At 40.3% G+C, this 6,210-nt stretch overlaps 1 long non-coding RNA gene across 2 annotated transcripts; it reads right to left on the bottom strand.

Annotated features, from left to right (window-relative positions):
* Positions 1-3,945: 3,945 nt before the first annotated feature.
* Positions 3,946-6,019, bottom strand: LOC145423198 (uncharacterized). 2 transcript variants are annotated; one of them, XR_013904308.1, is made up of 3 exons: positions 5,548-6,019; positions 5,341-5,461; positions 3,946-5,209 (listed from the first exon to the last, which is right to left on the bottom strand). It is a non-coding gene; the product is annotated as an uncharacterized LOC145423198 (long non-coding RNA). The 2 variants fall into 2 exon arrangements; XR_013904309.1 differs by having other exon boundaries at positions 5,341-5,396; positions 5,548-6,013.
* Positions 6,020-6,210: the final 191 nt, after the last annotated feature.

The following is a 6,210-nucleotide window of genomic DNA, read 5'->3' on the forward strand; positions in this document are numbered from 1 at the left end:
TTGAAGCACTTAGGACAATTCTCAAAAAGTTTGAATTTGATGTGTACCTCAGACCTGGAACTGTGGCTTTCTGCTTTATTTCTGTTTGCTTTTAGTTGTTTGGACTCTTTTGGTGCCATTATATTGAAACTTTAAAGGTAGATTTGTTCTTTATGTAGTTGCAGACATAATTCAAACCTTCTACCTCTACATTGTCACGTAACTTTTGCAGCAATCATTAGAAATTGTTTTAACATGAAGCAGTTTTTAGCACTGAAGAAGGGGAATTATTCAGAAGTCATTCTGACGGCCTGCGTATACACGTGGGCTTGAGTGCTATATTGGAGAGTCATTTCTGTACTTGCCTTTAATGATATTTCTACTTATTTACTACCTCAGATGAGACGGGAAACTGTCCATCTAACTGCAGAGAAATTTCTCTGTGTAGTTTTATTTTTGTCACAAGCACATGTACTTTGTAGTTCTGTAGTTTTTATTGAAGCTAGCTGCTGCAGCTGATGCTACAGCCTGTGCGTTCACTGCTCGTGCCTCAGCCTGTTTAACACTTGTTTCGGTTAGGGATCAGGCCTCCATCTAAAGGAATTTCACAACTCTTTATTGGAATGCTGAGATGAAATTGAAGGGAGTGCTGACATGGAATATTCCAAATAAATGTTCCTACAGTGAGCGTAGCAGATTGATCAAAAATCTAATAAGTCTCCAGAACACAAAACAAAATCAACAGTCGTATGGAACTCTACATACGATACGTGTGAAGAACAATAAGCTGGACAGCCACAGAGAGGCTGTCCCAAATTTGGCATAATTGTTTGAGAATGTATGTTTGAAAAGTTTGCCAGCAAACACAGATGGTCTTCACCTGAGCTGTGACTACAACTGGTTGCACTGCTCGCTGCTCTGTCGGCCTCTGAAGCCTATCCCAGCTACCGTAGACCGAGAGGCGGGGTACACCCTGGAAAGGTAGCTTAAGCAACTATGGCAAATGTGATCAAACGCACTCCAGACTGATGGCGGAGAAGGGCAGAAACAAGGTTTCACCTCACTAATGACTGTGGTGCCTGCATTTAGCCCGGCTTTGAGAGCCAGTCCAGTGCAGGTTTAGCCACCTTAAACTTAGTTACTTTTTGCTTTAGGGATTTATATTCTAGTTTAATAGACTAGGAGACTGTGACAAGAAAAGGAGTTGTCATTTTCTAATTATCTGAACATAAAGTCATACAAAATAAAATCTTTAGATTTACACTGTCTGTGTCTATGTGCATTTTTATGTAAATCAAATTGCAAAGTTGGAGTATATGTATTTAACCAGACTTTGAGTACCTTCATGTAAGCTGTATTTGTATACAGAAACAAGGTGAATAGGATAGTAACTGTGCTGGTCTTCTGCATGCTGACGCTACCTATAGATTATTTTTAAACCAGATTTAGTTTACTTTTTATTAGTGAGTGAATTACACTTAAATACAAGCATAAGAAGGCAGAATCTGTGGCCTTAAAGCCAGAAGCTTTTCAGATATTTCTGTTAATCCCATCAAAATGTCATTTTAAAATATGACTATTGTCAATACATTAAATATTAATGTAGAGTCAAACCAACTACCAAGTGTACACTACAAGTTTGAGCCAGTATGCTTTGCATTCTGGGATGCAGCAAGGTAATATAGATGTGCCAAGATCTGTATGCGGTAACTAGCTGTGAATGATCATATAGGCTCTGTGTTCTCAAATAGTCCAGAACAAAGCACCTTCTTCCTGTATGTACCTTTGTTGCTCCCGATAAAGCAGACTAACAATTCCCAGATGGTTTGTAATGATGCATTTTGGTTTTCCCACGAGATCTCATAGTTAAAGACCTCATAGTACCATATCAGCCCTGTGTTGTGCTGTATTGCGGCTTCCCCCCCTAATTTTTAAGTACGTTTCATGACAAAAACACATACAGACACTTTCTATCTCTCTCTCACACACACACTCACACTCTACAAGAAGATTGTTAAATTATGCATCTGTGCATTTTAATATTTTTGAGCTGTATGTTTTGGGGGGAGGTTCTTACAGGTGCAGCATTTCTATTTGGGGCTGGAGCCTATGATAGCTGTCATAGTGACACTGACCCTAGACAAATACAAAACTAGTGAAAAACAGTCAGAAGCGACTAGGATGGGCAAAAAAAAGTTAGTGGCCCGACCTGCAAAACCGTTAGTGTTTTGAGAGTTGTCTCATTGTCGCCCCTCTAGTGCAACCAAAGCAGCTGAAACTGTTTAATAGCTCCCTCTCCTACTTAACTGACCAGATAAATATTTCAGAAATTTAACTGACTTGATGCTACATAAAATGTGTTTCTTTTATTTATGTCTGTGAAGGTTCTCAGTCATCCAGGTCATCGTAGTCAAAGGAGCTTGCAAAGAAAAGCGTCTGGACTTCTCCAGACGCTTTTCTTTGCAAGCTCCTTTGACTTTCTTTCTTTTATTTATTTATTTATTTTAGCAGTGTATAAAGAAATTAGGTAGCTCTAGACATTTGCACTATATTGTACATATTTTAAATTTTCTACATGAGTAAATGTAACTTTTGTAAAAAGCAATCAGAAGCCTCTTTGCTTTATCTGAGGATGGCATTCAGGGCTTCTAACATTTCACAAAACAAAGGCTGCTCTCACATTGTTCTTATAGTGCTGAGATTTTTCCATTACTTGGAGCAGGCCTATGTTGGAGGTCTAGAGAAGATTCCCATGAATGATCTGCTGGCACTTCATGATCATACATCCTGTCAGATCTCCATGGTGAGGATTCTGACATGTCTATCTCAGTGAATAACACATCTGGCATTTGGTGTAGGTGAATGTAGCTGTTCACAGTAATGTGGAATTGGGTCTTGTTGATTGTTAAATTAAAGCACAACACCTGTAAGCTGGTTTGTTAAATACTGTTAAAATACTGTGTGTGTGTGAAGCTGTTGTAAAACCAGTCTAATGCTAAAAATGCCAAAATACAAGCTACAGGGAGTGTAGAATTATTAGGCAAGTTGTATTTTTGAGGAATAATTTTATTATTGAACAACAACAACCATGTTCTCAATGAACCCAAAAAACTCATTAATATCAAAGCTGAATGTTTTTGGAAGTAGTTTTTAGTTTGTTTTTAGTTTTAGCTATTTTAGGGGGATATCTGTGTGCATATTACTGTGCATAATTATTAGGCAACTTAACAAAAAACAAATATATACCCATTTCAATTATTTATTTTTACCAGTGAAACCAATATAACATCTCCACATTCACAAATATACATTTCTGACATTCAAAAACAAAAGAAAAACAAATCAGCGACCAATATAGCCACCTTTCTTTGCAAGGACACTCAAAAGCCTGCCATCCATGGATTCTGTCAGTGTTTTGATCTGTTCACCATCAACATTGCGTGCAGCAGCAACCACAGCCTCCCAGACACTGTTCAGAGAGGTGTACTGTTTTCCCTCCTTGTAAATCTCACATTTGATGATGGACCACAGGTTCTCAATGGGCTTCAGATCAGGTGAACAAGGTGGCCATGTCATTAGTTTTTCTTCTTTTATACCCTTTCTCGCCAGCCACGCTGTGGAGTACTTGGACGCGTGTGATGGAGCATTGTCCTGCATGAAAATCATGTTTTACTTGAAGGATGCAGACTTCTTCCTGTACCACTGCTTGAAGAAGGTGTCTTCCAGAAACTGGCAGTAGGACTGGGAGTTGAGCTTGACTCCACCCTCAACCCGAAAAGGCCCCACAAGCTCATCTTTGATGATACCAGCCCAAACCAGTACTCCACCTCCACCTTGCTGGCGTCTGAGTCGGACTGGAGCTCTCTGCCCTTTACCAATCCAGCCACGGGCCCATCCATCTGGCCCATCAAGACTCACTCTCATTTCATCAGTCCATAAAACCTTAGAAAAACCAGTCTTGAGATATTTCTTGGCCCAGTCTTGACGTTTCAGCTTGTGTGTCTTGTTCAGTGGTGGTCGTCTTTCAGCCTTTCTTACCTTGGCCATGTCTCTGAGTATTGCACACCTTGTGCTTTTGGGCACTCCAGTGATGTTGCAGCTCTGAAATATGGCCAAACTGGTGGCAAGTGGCATCTTGGCAGCTGCACGCTTGACTTTTCTCAGTTCATGGGCAGTTATTTTGCGCCTTGGTTTTTCCACACGCTTCTTGCGACCCTGTTGACTATTTTGAATGACACGCTTGATTGTTCGATGATCACGCTTCAGAAGCTTTGCAATTTTGAGACTGCTGCATCCCTCTGCAAGATATCTCACTATTTTTGACTTTTCTGAGCCTGTCAAGTCCTTCTTTTGACCCATTTTGCCAAAGGAAAGGAAGTTGCCTAATAATTATGTACACCTGATATAGGGTGTTGATGTCATTAGACCACACCCCTTCTCATTACAGAGATGCACATCACCCAATATGCTTATTTGGTAGTAGGCTTTCGAGCCTATACAGCTTGGAGTAAGACAACATGCATGAAGAGGATGATGTGGACAAAATACTCTTTTGCCTAATAATTCTGCACTCCCTGTATTTCAGATCATTCTGATAATGATAGTAACTGTGGGTTTCTCTAGACCATAGGTGTCAAACTCTGGCACACGTAGTGATGGGCAGATGAAGCCCCATGAAGCACTGAAGCTTTTCATCCAATTGGTTCACCCCAACGCGAAGCTTCATGAAGCTTCATTTGCTCTAGCAGGACACCTACTGGACGTAAAAATAATAGCTGGCATGAATTTGAAGAGTGTGGCATTTTGCACACAGCCTGTAAATGTCAACAACAAAAGGAGTGTGTAAAACATGTATATTGTAGTGATGGCAGTATACTGTGTATATTTATAGTGGCAGTATGGGAAATGATTATTTGGAAATGCTTGAAATGGAAATGATCATTTACTGTGAGGTGAGGTGTGGTTGGGGTGTGGACAGTAGTTGTGCTTTTGTAACGTTGAGGTATGGACAGCTACACACTGAGGCTTTGAGCCTCAATCCTGCCTGTTCACATTTTATTCTGTAAAAACTAAATTTTCACTGCTTTTATTGCCTTTTTAGTGGGGAGAACATAGCTAGGATTTAATGATTTAACAAATCTTTTGAATCCTTTGTCCTCCACAATGCTAAATAGCTGGGAGTCCTCAATCACCATGCTGACCAGGTCTTCGTCTATTTGAGATTGTTCTCCTGAGGAAAGACAATAAAGATAAAGCACAAATATAAATATCACACACGTAACTTATAACAGCTGTATAATATTGTTATATCATTTAGTAACATTACTGCATCCTATATTATCATTGCATTTGATGGCTCACCTGGTCTTGCTCCACAATCGGTGTCCCCCTTATTCTCATGCAAAGCTCTGTAGTGCCTAAGCATGGATGAGGTGTTGTTGTTGTCATATCCCAGCTCCCTGGCACATAGCAAACACTTCACCTTGTACAAAAGTCAAGACAGCTCAACATAAATTGTATTGCACCATCAGTATCATGAAAATACATCTTCTGTAGAAATTTACATACCTTGTTGGGAGGAATAAGATCAAAATGTTCCCACACAGGGGAGGACATCCTCCTCTTCTTAGCTGGCTCCATTCTCTCCTGACTTTCCTCACTCTCATAAACCTCCAAACGGTCTCCAAACTCTCACTAACCGCAACTCTCCATCAAACACCCACATTTTTGAATGAAGTCTGAGGGGTTTATATCGCTGTCATATCTCGCGGCAAAGTTCGAACCACTTCATGAACCAGTCACGTGGTACAGCCGGGCAGCGAGGCTTCGGACGTCATCATTTTCAGCTCCTCCCATAAATGAAGCAAGCCTCGATACGCGCTTCGCGGAAACGCCCCCTCCATTACTCGACACACGCTCCGAAGCCTCGATACGGAACGTCCCATCACTAGGCACACGAAGCCATACTAAATTACTATTTGGTATGCCTACTGGTATTATACAGCTAATATATATATTGTTTAGTATTAAGCTATGCTTGTTCCATATTCAGTTTTTCAGCAAAACTTGTTTGGGTCCATAAGAAAAGATTCATTCTCATATCTGGAGGAAGATTTTTTTTTCAATAAATATTAATGTTAGCCCGCAACTTTGTTCCAGTTTTGAATTTTGGCCACTGTGTATTTGAGTTTGACACCCCTGCTCTAGACTGTCTCTGGTTGATGTTATTTC

This window comes from Astatotilapia calliptera, chromosome 20, assembly GCF_964374335.1.
Source record: "Astatotilapia calliptera chromosome 20, fAstCal68.1, whole genome shotgun sequence".
Classification (NCBI taxonomy): domain Eukaryota; kingdom Metazoa; phylum Chordata; class Actinopteri; order Cichliformes; family Cichlidae; genus Astatotilapia; species Astatotilapia calliptera.